Below are 12723 nucleotides of genomic sequence, written 5' to 3' on the forward strand. Positions count from 1 at the left end.
AGAAAAATTATTTCATAGGTATAGAATCAATCCCCTCTTTGCACCCCAAGTACACTCCACTATGCAATCTTCATTCTGGACTCTTATCATAACCATAATACCCAATCATATATCGCTTTCAAACAGTTCTCTCCCTCGTCTGTTTCAATGCAGTGTACATAATTTATCCAATTCTCAGTCTCACTCCAATCCTGATGTCAGTCCCTTTCTACCATAGTGGAACCTGTCCTTTTGTGACTGAGATATTTCACTCAGCATAATGTCCTATAAGGTTACCCATTTTGAATAATATTGCATGAGTTCCTTGTTTTTCATTGCAGCATAGTATTCCACTGTGTGAATATATCAGAGCTTCTCTATGCATTCGTTTGCTGATGGGCACTTAGGATGTTTCCTAATGTGAACAAAGCTGCAATAAACGTGGGTATGCATATGTCTGCTTGGGTGGCAGTTATGGTTTCTTTAGGGTTTATTCCCAGTAATTGTTGGGTCAAATGGCCTTTCTATTTCCAACTTTTTTGAGAGAGCGCCATATAGCCTTCCATAGCAGTTGCACCATTTTACACTCCCACCAACAGTGAATAAGGGTTCCAATTTCTCTGCAACCTTGCCAGCATTTGTTGTTTGCTGCTCTGTTAAATTTTGCTATCCTTACTGGGGTGAGATGATATCTCATAGTTGTTTTGATTTGCATCTTTCTTAGAGCTAGGGGATTTGAACACGTCTTCATGTATTTGTTGGCCATTTGAATGTCTTCTTTGGTGAAGTATCTGTTCATATCCTGTGCCCATTTTTCAATTGGGTTATTTACCTTTATCTTATTGTGGTGCTTGAGTATTTTATAAATTCTAGATATAAGTCCCTTATCTGACATGTCATTACCAAATATTTTTTCCCAATCTGTGGCTTCCCTTTTTACTCTGTTGGAGAAGTTTTTAGATATGCATAATAGGGATTTGATTCTTAGAAGGTCCCATTCATCTATTTTATACTGTCCTGGTTGTAGATTTTTCAGGATACTTGGTGACTGTTTATGTTGTAGATTAGGGCTTCAAGAGTTCTTCCAAGCTTTTCTTTAATGAAATGTATGGTCCTTGGTTTCAGTCCTAGGTCCATGATCCGTTTTGAGTTCTTTTTTGTGTGTGAGTAAGGTATGGATCTTCCTTGAGTTTTCTACAGATAGTTTCCAATTTTGTCAACACCAATTTATTAAAAAGACTGTGTTTTACCACTTAACTGATTCATCTGTTTGTCAAAAACAATTGACCATAGGTAGATGTCTGATTTCTGGATTCTCTATTCTATTCCATTGATCTATGTGTCTGTCATTATACCAGTACCATGCTGTCTTGACAACCACGGCGGTGTAATAGGATTCGTGATCAGGGAGTGAGATGCCTCCTACCTTGTTTCTCCTTTTAAGGAGTGCTTTGCTTATTTGGGGTCTCTTTCCATTCCAAATGAAATTGGAGATTGCCTTTTCCATCTCATTGAATAAAAGAATTGATATTTGTATTGGGATTGCATTGAACATGTAAATTGCCTTTGGTAGTATTGCCATTTTCACAATATTGAGTCTTTCCTATCCATGAGCAAGGGATAGTCTTCCACTTCCGCAGGTCTCTATTTGTTTTTGTTTCTTGTAGTGATATTTTGTAATTTTCTCTTAATAGATCTTTTGTGTTTCTGGTTAAGTTTACTCCCAAGTATTTAATCTTGTGATTAGCTATTGTGAAGGGTGTTGTTTTTCTTAGCTCCATTTCTGCATTTTCTTTGTCACTAAAGAAATTAAATTGATTTTTGTATGTTGATCTTGCATCCTGCCATTTTGCTGAAATGGTCAACTATGTCCAGTTGTTTTCTTGCTGAGTCTTAAGGATTTTCTAAGAATACTATCATATCATCTGCATAAAGAGATGATTTTACCTCCTCTTTGCCAATTTGGATACCTCTTATTTCCTTCTCTTGCCTTATTGCTATTGCTAAGACTTCCAATACCATATTAAATAGGAGAGGTGATAGTGTGCATCCTTGTCTAGTTCCTGTTCTCAATGGGAATGCCTTTAATATCTCTCCATTGAGAACAATATTTATTCTTGGATTTGTGTATATAGTTTTTACTATTTTGAAGAAGTTTCCCTCTAATTCTATTTTGCAGAGTGTTTTAATAAGGAAAGTGTGTTGGATTGTCAAAGGTCTTTTCTGCATCAATTGATAGGATCATGTGGTTGTTGTTCTTTGCTTTGTTAATGTGATGAATTACATTGATTGTTTTTCTTATGTTGAACCATCCTTGCATACCTGTTATGAATCCCACTTGGTAATGCTGAATTAATTTTTTGATATATCATTGGATTCTATTGGCCAGGATTTTAGTCAGGATTTTTGCATCTATGATCCTGAGACTTATTGACCTATAGTTTTCTAATTTGGTAGTGTCTTTAGCTGGCTTTGGTATCAACGATATATTTGCTTCATAGAATGAGTCTTGGAGACTTCCATCTTTTTCTGTTTTCTGAAATATTTTATGTAGAATTGGTGACAGTTCTTCTCTGAATGTTTGATAAAATTCACTTTTGAATCCATCTGGTCCAAGCCTTTTTTGGCTGGAAGTTGTTGTATTACCTTTTCAATTTCTTCCTTTGTAATGGGTTTCTTCAGGTGATAAATTTCAGTTGGTGTCAGTTTAGGTAGATTGTGAATTTCTAAGCATTTGTCAATTTCCTCTAGGTTTTTATATTTGTTTGAGTATAGTTTTCCACAATACTCCACTGTTAGTCTTTTAATTTTACTTGGTTCAGTTGTGATGTTGCCTGTTTCATCTTTTATTTGGATTATTTGTGTCTTTTCCTTCTTTTCCTTTGTTAGTTGTGCTATTGGTTTGTCAATTTTATTGACCTTTTCAAAGAACTAACACCTATTTTTTGTTGATGGTTTCAATTGTATTTCAATTTTCTGTTCCATTTATTTCTGCCCTAATTTTTATCATTTCAGTTTTTTCAGAGAGTGTTGGGTTTTCTTGCTGTTCTTTTTCAATTTGTTGGAGATGTTGAGTTAGAGAGTCAATGATCATTTTTTCCTGCCTTTTGATGTGTTTGATTATTGGTATAAATTGACCTCTGATTACTGCTTTGGCTGTTTTCTAGAGGTTTTAGTAAGTTGTATTATCATTGTCATTTGTTTCAAGAAAATTTTTATTTCATTTTTTATTTCTTCTTGTACCCACTCATGTTTAAGCAAGATGTTGTTCAACTTCCAAGGGTATGTTTTTTTCTCATTTATCCTTTCATTATTAATTTCTAATTTTGTAGCATTGTGATCTGAGAAGATGCTCTGTATGATTTCTATTTTTTAATTCATTGATTCTTACCTTGTGGCCCAAGATGCGATCTATTCTGGAAAATGTTCCATGCACATTGGAGAAGAAAGTATACTGTGCTTTTTTTGAGTGCATTAGCCTATAAATATCTATGAGATTGAGTTGGTTTATTGTGTGGTTTAATTCTCTAACATCTCTGTTGAGTTTCTTTCTGGTAGTTCTATCTTTTATTGAAAGTGGTGTATTGAAGTCTCCAACCACTATAGTAGTGTTGTCTATTTCCTTTTTCAATTTTGTTAATGTTTGTTTTATATATTTTCAGGTCTATCATTTAGTGCATAGCTGTTTATTATTGTATGTCTTCATGTTCTGTAAGCATTATGTAGTAACCTTCTTTGTCCTTTGTGATGGTTTTTGCATTGAAATTTATTTTATCAGAGATTGATATCACTACTCCTGCTTTTTTCTGGTTGCCATTTGCTTGGTATATTTTCCCCCACCTTTTTTAGTCTTTATCTTCAATTTTCAGGTGTGTCTCTTGTAGACAGCTTATTGATGGATTTTGTTTTTTCATCCAATCTCCTACTCTTTTTCTCTTCAGTGGTGCATTTAAACCATTCACATTTAGTGTGATTATTGAGAGGTAGGATTTTATTTCTATCATTGTGTTTTGGTGTTGTTGCTAGTTAGTTTGGTCCATCCTGCTTTCTGTGGCACCTCAGTAAGAAGGACATCTCTCAGTGTTTCCTGCAATGCTGGTCTTATTTTTACAAACTCTTTTAGGTTCTGTTTTTTCTGGGAATATCTTGATCTCTCCTTCATATTTGATGGACAATTTTGTTGAGTACAATATGCTTGGTTGACAGTTGTGTTCATTGAGTGTTTGATATATGTCATTCCACTGTCTTGCTCACATGGTTTCTGCTGAGAAATCAGCACTTAGTCTTATCTGCTCTCCCTTATAGGTTACTCTTTGTTCCTCCTTTGCTGCCTTCACAATTCTCTCCTTATCTTTGTTTCTGGTGAATTTGACTATGATATGCCTTGGTGTTTTTCTTTTGGGGTCTATTCTATATGGTGTTCACTCAGCTTCTTGAATATATATTATCTCATTCTTCATTATGCCTGGGAAAATTTTTTCCAGAAATTCTCCCACAACTTTTTTGGTGATTTTACTTGCTTCTTTTTGTTCTGGGATTCCAATATGTGCATGTTATTTCTCTTGAGTGTGTCCCACGTTATTCTTAGGTTTTCTTCTTTTTCCTTCCTTTTTGATTCTGTTTTTTGTTCTAGAAGATCAATGGTGACAATTCTATCTTTAATTTCACTGATTCTGTGTTCCAACTCTTCAACTCTGTTCACATGTCCTTCCATCATGTTGACAGCATCTGAAACATTGAATCCCGTATTTTGGATCATGGTTTGTTTTCCAATGCTTCTAACGCCTCATTTATTTTATCTGCATATTTTTGTTTTGCTTTTTAAGCCCTTTCTTGTTTTTGCTTGCCCTGTCTTATAATTCTTCAAGTTTATCTTTCACCCATCGAAAATATTTAATCATTGTTCTTTTGAATTCAGTGTCAGAAAGTTTCATCAGACTTTCTGGCTTCAGGAAATCCATTGGTATTGTGTCACTTTTTTTGGGTGACATCTTTCTTTGTGTCTGTGTAGCTGCTTGTAAGGTAGTCTGTTTCCTTCTTGATGATGCCATGGTAGGGTTTTTCATGACTAAGGTGATGATAGATTCTTGATCTTACATCACTGTTACAGATGAAGGTCATGTTTCTTGTGTTCCTCTCTGAATTTCTGAATCAAAGCAAGTGTCCATTCACGGCCTGTGAAAGTGGCCTCTTCTGTTGAGTAATTATTACAGCTAATTCACACCAATATGCTCTAGATTAAAAGCAGTTAGTTGACTGACCTTGAGGAGGGTAAGAGAGGGTACAGGCTGGGTAGGCACTTGCACATGCGTATGCCAGGTGGTAAGGGGGTGGGGAGAGAAAGCATAAGCACAGGTGTATGCTGTATGGCTTGTGCCTGGTGGGGCTAGCTGCCCAGGTGGGCATGGGAAGACCTCAGTCTGGTTTGCAGCTGTCCCACTCATGCCTGGCAGGGGGTACAGTGGATTGGGGGAGTGGTTTCCCTCCTTGAGTGTGGATTCACAGGGACCTCAGTCAGGTTACAGATGTCCTGTTGGTGTCCAGCAAGGCTAGCTTCTAGATGGGCACTTGTCAAAACCTCACTCAGTTTGCAACTATCCCCCTCACACCCATCTGGATCACCTGTCTGGGTAATGATGCTTGGGTAACCGCACAAAAACTCACTCAGTTTGTAGATGTTCTGTTTGTGCTCCACGGGGTTGCCTGCCCCTGTTGGGACTCTAAGGGACTTCACTGAGGTTGCAGCTGTACAGCTTGCACCCTGCAGGGCTGGCTTCCTGGTAGTCATGTGTGAGCACCTCAGTCAGGTTGCAGATGTCCTGCAAGGTCATGCAGCGACAGTGGTGGTGGCGGGTCACAACAGGGTCATGTGGTGAAGGGCTGTGGTGGGGTCGCCAGGTGGTGGCAGGGGCGGTCGCTCCTCCGGGGTCACCCAAGGCCCTATCTTACTATTACAGCATCTTTTTTTTTTCTGCCAAGATTTTACCTCCTCAATTTTGAATGGGCCAGTATTTAATTCTAATTTCTGTTATTTATTATTTAATTTTGTCTTAGGTATTCATATTTGCAATTCTAAATAAAAATAATTTCTGTAAAAATGGAGTTTGAATGGATATACATTTTTTTTGTTTTTGTTCTTGTTAGGTGCCATTAATAGACTACAACTCATAGTGATCCTATGAAAAACAGAACTGAAACTTGCCCTATCCTTCACCATCCTCATGATCTCTAATATATTCAAGTTCATTTTTAGTCACTAGGCCAATCCTTCTTGTAAAGGAGCTTCATTTCTTTCTCTAACCCTACACCTTTCTCAGTATGATGTTATTTTTCCAAGGACTGATATCCCCTGATTAAACACTTAAATTATGTGAGAGAAAGTTTGACCACACTTGCCTCTAAAGAGCACCCTGGTTACACTTCCTCTAAGACAAATTTGCTTCTTATTTATCTCTTAGAATATTCAGTACTCTTCTCCAACACCATAGTTCAGAAGCATAGATTCCTCATCTGTAATATTTATTCTTTGTACAACTTTCAGATACAAAAGAAGCAAATGAAAATACCAGGACATGGATCAGGAACACTTTAACTTTTAAACTTACATCATTGTTCTTTAGCACATTGAAGAGGTCCTTTACAGCATTTATTTTCCAGTGTAACAAGTTTTTTGTTTTCTTGACTGCTGTTACCATGTGTGTTGATTTTGGAACCAAGTAAGATGAAATGGTTCATTTTTTCCTCCATCATGCCTCCGGGAACTCTATGAACTTTGATAAATGTCAATAGTTGTAGAGGGGCTTTAGGCCTTTTGTTCATAGGGTTCCTTTGAGTCGTGCTCAACTCAAAGGCAATCAACAACAACAACAACAACAACAACAACAACAATCCTGATATTGCTTATTAGCTCAGGGTGGTGAAAATTTTTGTTTTCTTGATATTGGGATGTACTCCATATTGAAGGTCATAGACTTTGATCTCCTACAGCAAGTGTTTTAAGTTCTCTTCACTTTTTGCAAGCAAAGTTGTATCATTTGTATAATACAGGTTGCTTATGAATGTTCCACCAATCTTGATGTCATTTCCTTCTTCAGATAGCCCATATTGTCATCTTGTTTTCTCAGAATACAGATTCAAAAGCTTTGGACAAATGATACAACCCTGATGCACAGCTTTATCCTCCTCAAATCAAATGATAGCCTAAAGATGAGCCCTATCAACTAACTGTATGAGAGAGTTCTGGTGGCCTAGTGGTAAGAAGCTGCAGTGCAATCCCAAAGGCATCTAGTGTGAATCCCCCAGCTGCTCTGTGGGGGAAAGATGGACAATCTTCTCCTCTGCAATTTTCTGCCTCTGAAAACACACTGGAGGATTAGGTATGAGTTAGTTCTGACTCAATGGTACACAGCAACAACAAAGGTTAACAAGATTTGGTTAATGAATATCTAGAGTTTAAATTCACATGAAGGCTGTTTTAACTCCCAGGATAGCTCAGTTTTGCTAACTTTCTGGAGAGTGGGCTTTGAGCTTCTTTTACTAAATAATCACCAGTTGGCTTAGTTTAATAAAACATCAAATTCTGGCTATGTCAAGCCTGTTTAGTTCCAGTATTTAAGATGTGTACTTATAGTTTCTGGATTGCAGACAAAATAAATAAATAGATCAATGTGTATAAAATAGATAATTTTAATTATTATTGAGCCCCATTTGGGCCCCATTTGACATTTTTAAAAGTGTTTGAAATATTTTTTGGCACAGCTGATAATTTAAAATGTACAATTTGCACTTTTAAAATGTCAGTCAATGTCTACTCAAACATACAGATTTTTTGACCTGAAAATCATTTTTAGGCATTTCAGTCAATTATTGGCCCATGGAGAACTCTTTTTTTCATAAATTATCACATCTATCTTCTCTGTTTTCTGATGAGCAGTGAAATGCTCCATTTGAGTGTTCTGCTGTTTTTGCCTTAGGTGGGAGAATTGTAGGATGGTTAGTGGAAATGTACAGGTTGAAAAGCAGGAAGAGTAAAAAGTAACTATTGTGAAATACCCAGCAAATGCTTGTAAGGGGAAAAGTAGTGTGTGTACAAGTTGCTGAAAGGGTAGCTGGAGAGGAGGAAATGACCAGTGTTCAGGGGGAAAGAGCAAGAAGAGAAATCCAAGAAACAGAATATGGATTGAAGAGACAATAAACCCTATTTTCATAGAAATTTATTATGTATCGCCATCAGTGAGTAAACCGTTGAACTTATGTGTTGTTCTCACGACCAAATTACCCTAGAACATGAATGTTTCCACGGGCTAGTCTATTTCCTTCATGAGATCATTATGAGAGACACACCTAGAACAGCCGCTGGTGACTCATTTTGCTTGAGTCTAAACACCAGTGAAGTAAGATGACTTAACCTAAGTGGAGTCCTTTTTCTCTGAAACTTGTTAGAGCCATCACACTGACAAAGCCAAACTTACTGCCTAGCCTTTGTTTCTGACACATGGCGAACTCCCACTGGATTTCTGACCTGGCAAGACACAACAGGAGACTGCTTCTCTTTCTTCCATGGACCCTGTGGAGCATTTGAACCACTGGAGATGCTCGGCTTTGGGCTTGGCAGGACAACTTGCTTTGGACTATGACACTAGAGCTCCTTAAAAGTCAATAAATCAGGGAACTCTGTTGGCCTAGTGGCAAGAAGCTGCACTGCAATCCCAAAGGCACAGGGTTTGGTTCAAATCCACCAGATGCTATTCTGGAGAAGGAGGGGCCATCTCCTCCTGTGCCAATTGGATCTGATTTGACAGTACACAACAAGGAAAAAAAAAATCAATCAGTCTTAGATAAAGCAAACTTGAGGATGATTTTGACTCATCTTCCACTTCCCATAATGCTAAAAAACTTGACTTTGCTTAAATTACCATGAGATAGGAATTCTCTGTGTTTACCAACATGGGATTCAGGTGGCATAAGTTCCCTTCTAAGACTCCCTGAAGGGGTGGAAAGTGAGTCCTACATACTCACCAGCCCACTGGGAGCAAGAAAAGGAGAGAAGAGAGACTATTTGCTAAATATGATATAAACATTATATTTGAGTTGTATCTTTTTTATTAGGGAGCCAAATTTTTTACCACTTATTCTAAAGAAGTAATAATCAGGAGATAAATATGGTTTAGAAAGAAAGGAAACAGCTTGATCTCCTAAAGAACAATAGTGACTCACTCCCCCCTCCCATTATATTACGTAAGGATACTGTGAGCTGAATCCATCAAGTGCAAGATTCAGGTCATGTTAGACCTTTGTGAATTTCCATGGAACAAAACTTGAAAATTGTAAACTTTGGATACTAAAGTCTACTGATATATCTACTTTCATATGGATTCCTACTTTGACATGACCCTTCTTTTTATAGCTGACCTCTTTATCTTAATGGTCTTCCTTCTGAAGGCCAGTTGAATTATCTACAGATCCCCTGACCCCTCTGGGAGCTACCTTGCATCTTTAATTCAAGATTAAAGATTACTGATTTTAAAGAAAATAGGCATGTAAGTGCCTCATATTTTCCAGTAGGTAAGCTTTTTATTCTTTTTTAAATAACCACAAAAAGAACTATTTACAAGGGAACAATTTAGCAACATTCATTTCTAAAGTAATTTTCTTTTTATAGGCTGTAAATAAATTTGCAAAATCATGTAACTTCATGGTAATAACATGACCTGGAAATTACAAGGTAATTAAACTCAAAGCATCTAAGTATAGTACTCCAAGAATAATTTACTTCTCGACGCCAAGAGTCAAGGTTTTCTGCTGCTAAGCACTAATGCAAAATGAATTAGCACTGAGAGTTCCAAGCTGCCAAACTCCAGGAATTATGGGAGGTTGCCTCTGTCATTGCTGGGTATAAATAATGACCACACGGAGTGGAAGCAGTGGTGGTGGAGGAACACGCACAAATGATTGCAAGAATGTTCAGAAATGACTTGTTACAAAAGTTTATCATGATAATAAAACAACCATCTAGTGCTCTAAAAGGCATAATTTAATTAAATGAGGACTTACCAAAAGTTATGAAAAATGGAAATGATAATTTGATGATCTAACTTCAGTTTTAATGGAAAGGCATGAAAGAGATTGTTTTGCAGACCAAAAATGGAAGGTTTTCAGATCATGGTCTGTGCTGTTCAATCACAGTGGAGAAATATGGACAAACAAGTATCTTTCCATTTTCTGAGGCTAACTACATGCCCTGAAGACAGCTGGCCACAAGCCTGTGGTAGTCATCTTGAAAGAGGCACTTTTCTTTTGAACCATCCTTATCTGCCTCACGAGATGCCTGGTACGAAAATGCCTCTCTTTATATTGAAAGAAAACGAGAAAATAGTTAAGATCATCTCCATAGTGTCTTTTTATGCCTCCTGAAAAGGCGATAAGAGGACATACCCCTTTCTACCCTTCTAGAGAGTTGGCATTTTCAACGGGGTATGTAGGAGTCCTGGCGGCATAGAGCCTTAGGAATTGCCAGCACCTGGAATCAACCAGCTGCTTTGTACCTGCTCCAAAGGAGAAAGATAGGCAGTCTTCTCCTATGAAGATTTACAGCCTCAGAAATCCTATGGAAGGTTGTTCTAAGTTGGAATTGATTCAACAGTGGATATGGTGGTTGCGGCTCAGTTGTTGAAATGGCTGCAAATACAGGTTATTTCCTCTTTGAAGCTGCAGGATAGCTATGTCCTCTTGCCCCTCAATGTGACTTTCATTCTTGGCCTTGTTCTTCTAAATTCTGCTTACCTTTCCTGCTCCTAGTATCTTCAGGCCTAGAGAGAGTGATCACTCCATGCCCATTAGTCCTGGGACATTGTTCCTTGTGGTTGTATCATACCTGCTCACTTTAATAAATTGCCCCTTTATTAAACACTCCTTGAACTGCCCTAATTCAAATGAGCCATCTGTTCATTGTTAAGTCCCTAATTAGTATACTTACTCGTGGTTGGGAGAAATTTTTCAGTTAAATATTTGTTGTTGATAGTTATTTTAACTGGAAAAAGCAGGTAGTATGTGGAATGCTAATTATTTGCATGCATGTTTGTATATTATTTGTGTCCTAGAATGTGGTACATTTTAACAAATGATTTATGGATATTAGAAGTAAATCAATCTTTATATTGAAAATGCAAAAAGTTACACACACTGGTTTAAACTTTAAAAAATTAGATTCAACACTCTTTAAGAGAGATCTTTGAAAATGCACAAATTTGCAATACTCTAAAATATAAAATATCTCCCCAAAAACATGTGATTGAAAAAAAATGTAAGTCAACACCCTTCACCCTAAATCTCAAAGATGGAGACAGCATTGGCTGTAACAAGCAGAGACCTGGAACAATGGGCTGAGCAGTGGTTGACATTCACCCTCAAGTTCAGCATGAAGTTCATCTGACTCTCAGAACTTCAGGCCTTAGAAAAAGCAATTGTAACTGCATGCCCTTGAGCTTTGTATCCCTTATGAGTAGCCAGGACTGCAAATGCCAAATCTGTGAACTATCCAAATAATAGCCTGTGCCACTGGCCCATGGTAGGCACAACAGCTGTGACATGGACACAAGCCACTACTTTCCAAGAACAGAGAGCATCAATGTGAACATACGTTGTGGGCATGGAGACAGGAGAGTATCAGGTGGCTGAACTGTAAGGTAGACACATGTTACACCTGTAGCCAGTCTGTGAGGACAGGGCTTGTTGTCATTAGCTGAGTTTGAGAAGACTCAGAACATTCCCTTGTGAGAGAGTATTATTGCTCTGTAAGACTTTCTCAGCTGCATTCTTTCCAGGAGCAAATAACTTAGTCTTTCTTCCTTGGAGCTGATAGCTGGGTTCCAGCTGCCATCCTTTCAGTTAGCAGCTGAACACCTCTTCATGCAGGGCTCATGGGCTTATACAATACATAGAGAGAAGACAAAGGATGAATAGTCCACAGATTTCTACATGTCGGATTCTTTGGATCTTGGCTTTTGAAGAATGTGTTTTGAAGCTATGTGTCTAATTTAGAGATACTAGCGTTGATAACCACAGAACCAAGTGGCACTTGATAGATGGAGAAATGATTTGAAGTTGTTTACAATTTCCTCTTGCTCAGATCCACAGTCAACACTCTTGGAACCAACTGTCAGGAAATCAAAAGATTAATTGCTTTAGCAAAGTCTATTGTCAGGGACCATGCCAGAGTGCTAAAGAGCAATGAGTGCTAGCAATGACACCAGTCTAGAGACTAAGGTGCACCTGATCCAGGCCATGGTTGTCTCAACTGCTTGCTATGCATCAGAGAATTGGGCAATAACTAAGGATAATAGAAGAATTGATACCTTTGCATTGTGGTGTTTGAGAAAAGTATTGAACATACCATGAATTGCCAAGAGAACGAACAGGCCTATCCTAGAGAGGTTAAAACTAGGTTGTTACCTTGGAGGCAGGGATTTTTAAATTCTATCTTATATACTTTGTACGTGTTCCCAGGAGGGACCAGTCATTGGAGAAGGACATCATGCTTGAAAGGGTAGAGGGAAGATGCTGGATGGCCACAATTTGTTGTGATCTTCACAATCAAATGTCTTTGCATAGTCAATGAAGCACAGATAGATATTCCTCTGGTACTCTTTGCTTTCAGCCAAGATGCATCTGACATTGACAATAAAGCGTCTAGTGTCATGGCCTTTCCTAAATCCAGCTTGAATTTCTGCAAATTTCTATTTCTAT

Source organism: Elephantulus edwardii, unplaced genomic scaffold (genome assembly GCF_000299155.1).
Source record: "Elephantulus edwardii isolate Elephantulus edwardi_28Jun2011 unplaced genomic scaffold, EleEdw1.0 scaffold00177, whole genome shotgun sequence".
Lineage (NCBI taxonomy): Eukaryota > Metazoa > Chordata > Mammalia > Macroscelidea > Macroscelididae > Elephantulus > Elephantulus edwardii.